The sequence below is a fragment of the Mizuhopecten yessoensis genome, unplaced genomic scaffold (genome assembly GCF_002113885.1).
Source record: "Mizuhopecten yessoensis strain PY_sf001 unplaced genomic scaffold, ASM211388v2 scaffold1407, whole genome shotgun sequence".
Lineage (NCBI taxonomy): Eukaryota > Metazoa > Mollusca > Bivalvia > Pectinida > Pectinidae > Mizuhopecten > Mizuhopecten yessoensis.
The window spans coordinates 55,046-59,069 of record NW_018404031.1 but is presented as its reverse complement, the minus strand read 5'-3'; positions in this window follow the sequence as shown (position 1 = coordinate 59,069).

Below are 4,024 nucleotides of genomic sequence, written 5' to 3'. Positions count from 1 at the left end.
TGGGCGCTACATCAAATGTTGTATATATGGATATATATAGATATTCAATGCTTTTCATAAAATAACAACAAAAGGGAAAATTAACTTCCGTATTTGGAGAATTATTTAACATATTTCACTTGTATAAAACGAATATGTGATAACAACCAAAAAACCCAGCGTTGTGGCAAAATATGTCTTCGTTGCTGTCTCGAGAAGTAATAACTATTATCCAAAGGGGCGGGGGGCTACGATTGACCCTTTAACCTAGAAAATGGTTGATATTTTATCCAAAATAGTCAAATAGGGACTTTGTCAAAAGAAACATATGCAAAAACTGCTGCAGTTTTGACAAAAGGTGTGAAGGATCTTTTATACATGTATAAATCGTCTTATGTCCCAGCTTCTCTCTCTCAGAAGATGACGTTATTACCAAATCATTGACATTTGGCCTAAACGTGAGGTTAAAACTAGATATTGAGCGTGAATGGAATATTCTGAACAACACAATTAATGTCATTTACAATTGATGTGTTTATGATTCAATAGATTCAAGTATGCAGGATCCGTTCCCTCGTGGTTGATGGACAGCTGTCAGTAAGTCATTTTCATAAACAGGTTTGGTGTCCAGCAGCTTAGCTGCATTTTCTTGTTAAATGGGCTATTTAGTCAACTAACGCCATAAGGCATTCAACTTGAGTTACTCCGATACAAAAAAAATCTTCTTCCTTCTTGGGTCTGGACTTGGTCCGCCCACGGACTTAGATATCTAATCTAATTCCGTGGTCTGCCCAAGTAGTTGAAGTGCGGGAGTAGACTCCTGTGATAGGAGTGTAGAACGTCCCGGAACTGAGCGCTATGTCAACTCTAGTACAATTTGGAAAGGACTTTAACATTTTATACATTTGTATATAATAGGAGTGAATAACATTAATAATAATTAAAAAAACCGATTGAAGATTAACAACATTTTAACATATATATACAAATTGTGCAGTGGCCTTATGGTTTAGTATTGTGATTTGACCCCTTCAAATGATAAAGTGGAGATGCCACTTTTGAAGGATTCAAGGGAAGAAGTCATGCACACATGTAGATTCTGGTAAGGTATTCCAGTCTGTTATTGTTTTGGGATAGAAAGAATTTTTATAAATCTCTTTAGAAGTAGAAATTTGTTTAAATTTATGTTAACCTCTAGTGCGACTGTCTGATTTGACTAGAGTGTCTTTAGGCACTTCGACCAACCCCCAATTAAATTTATAACGTGTAACAAGTCTGGCTTTAGTTCTTCTGTTTTATAAACTGTCCCATTTTAAGGATTTTATCATATTAGTAACTGCACCAGTGGTACGATCTGTATAATAATTATACACATATCTAGTTGCCTTCCGCTGAATCTGCTCAACCTGAGTGATTTGATGTTTTTTTGTATGGATCCCAAACAGGTGAGGAGTATTCCACGACTGGACGCACTAGTGATGTGTACGTAATGTTTTTAACCTTACGTGTGCATTTTTTTTTTAATTTCTACGCAAGAAGCCAAGAGTTTGATTTGCTTTGCATGTAATGTTATTAATGTGTGGTCCCCAATCAAGATCATTACTACTTTTATATGCAGTTACCCATAGATATTTATTTTCTTTTACAGACTCTAAAATATGGTAGAAATTGGTTAATTGTTTTTAGATACATGGATGACATCACATTTTTGCGGATTGAAATTCATTTGCCAATCCTTTTCCCATTGTTCAAGGTTAGATAAATCATTTTTGAGTGATGTTCGATCCGATTGGTTATTAATATCTCTATACAGTAGACAATCGTCTGCAAAAAGCCTAACTTTACAGTTAATATGGTCTGGTAGGTCATTTATAAAAGGTAAAAATAAGGTTGAGCCTAAAACTGTTCCCTGAGGGACTCCTGAGTCAACCGCTAATTTAGAAGATTTCAAACCATTTAAAAGAACTTGCTGTTATCTATTAGCTAAAAAATCAGTTATCCAGTTTAAATTCTGGTTTCTTATACCATAATAATTTAATTTATGATTTAACCTTTGGCGGGGGACCTTATCGAACGCTTTAGAAAAATCTAAAAGAATAATATCAATCTGGTTACCACCAGCAAGAGATATCACTCAAATTAAAGTTTTAGTTGGTAATTACATGAACACAGGCCGATGACAATGTCCGGGCGTTGTCAGTTGTTTCTAAAACCTTAAATGTTTCGGAACACTTCGGCAATGTAATTTCCCGTACGGTAAATAATCAAGTTCGACATAGCAGCGGGAACAGCAGCGGACTCGGGATACAAATTAACCTTGCCTCACTCCGGAGTCGCATCCAAATGACCTTTAAAATTAGAATATAATATATACATATATCTTGGAGTACAGGTATTACACTACCATGCATATTTACATGCCCTATTTTGAATACGCATACCCGAAAAATGATATATTAATTAAATTTGTTATAACTGTTGTGTTCATGCAGAGACGTATACTACATAATGTATTACACGTCTCTGGTTCATGTTTTATACCTGCGTGTAATACACAAGCCCGAGTTTCCTCTGGCCCTGACTGGTGTAAGGGAAACTCGGCCTAGTAATAAATTGTAAAAGATTCAACCACTCGTCAACAATAGCATCACATATACTGATACACATGAACTTTGAAAAAGATCCAATCAGTACTTCTTGAAAAATAGCGATAACAAGAATTGCGGACAACGGCAGCCACATAGGATTTGAACAGTTCAAGAAGCACTTAACAGGTCTTTCGTAAACTTCAGGTTCCACTTTGTCCCGGCCTAGTTGTTAATGTTTCATTCTGAGATTAAACAATTTCATATGAAGAATCATAAGGTCTAGAGCTGAGCAATGATACTTGGATACAAATTTATGTAGACCGGCAGTATAGATATTTCCACGATAAAACCATTAACACATGAACACGAAGAACACAAGCATGCTTTCAGGATTACCCCCAGGATATAGCCATGCCCTTGGGAACTTATTCCCAGGTCATGACATGGAAACGATCAAGACATTTACCCTGTTAATTACCATATAAAATGAATGCAGATCTCAACCAGATTTGCTTTAAAGCATCATTGGGCCTGAGAGACGGGGCCCAAATGGGAAGATATTTACAACACTACTAAAATTATAATATTTCGCCATAATGCTCAGAGATACAGGTCTATGGGTAGCGGTTCGGGCCAAAAACGATATACAGTAACGTGTTAAAAAAGTGACTTTTAACGAGTCAAATGAAAGTAAGTTTTAACGCGTTACTTTTTAACGCGTTACTGTTTATCGTATTTGGCCCGAACCGCCACCCATACAGGTCATCTGTGCCTCTTATGTAAAGGTAGTTGGAAATACCGCATCATGGCATATTGGGTGATCCTGAGAGATTTATGATGGAAAATCAACAACTCATTCATGTTTACTGGTCATTTTATTTTCCTCTTATCAGCTCAGCAACATCAGATAATTATCAAAACTCAGCATAAATATAATGTTCTGCGGTATTATAAATCAAAGTGAAATATTTATTAAAAGTCAAAACAGAAAATAACAAAAAAAAATGATCCTCATCAACCTCTTATATGTGCAATGAAGCTTCCATAATTCAGCCACCTTTAATCCTATTATATAATTGAAGCATTTTCAGAAGGCAATCCGGCCAACTTAATTTTACGTAGACAATTCAGGCACCTTCATCCCCAAAAGATGACCAAGCCACTTTAATTTTTAGAAGATAATCACGCCAACTTCACTACCAGTAGATAATTCAGCTTTCTTCACCCACATGTGTTCCAAGTAGATAACCCAGATACTATTTCTTACTAGTAAAAGTTTTTAAAAAATGCAGGAAAACATATCTTAGCGCACTAACGCACACTATAATATTTGTCTGCAAAATTACGTCATTCATACAGATTATACATGCAATATAAGCACAGTTTAATGTTTAACTGTAACTAAATATATGTCACAGTGACCTACTTTTGATGTTTTGGTGAAGTATCCTTATATG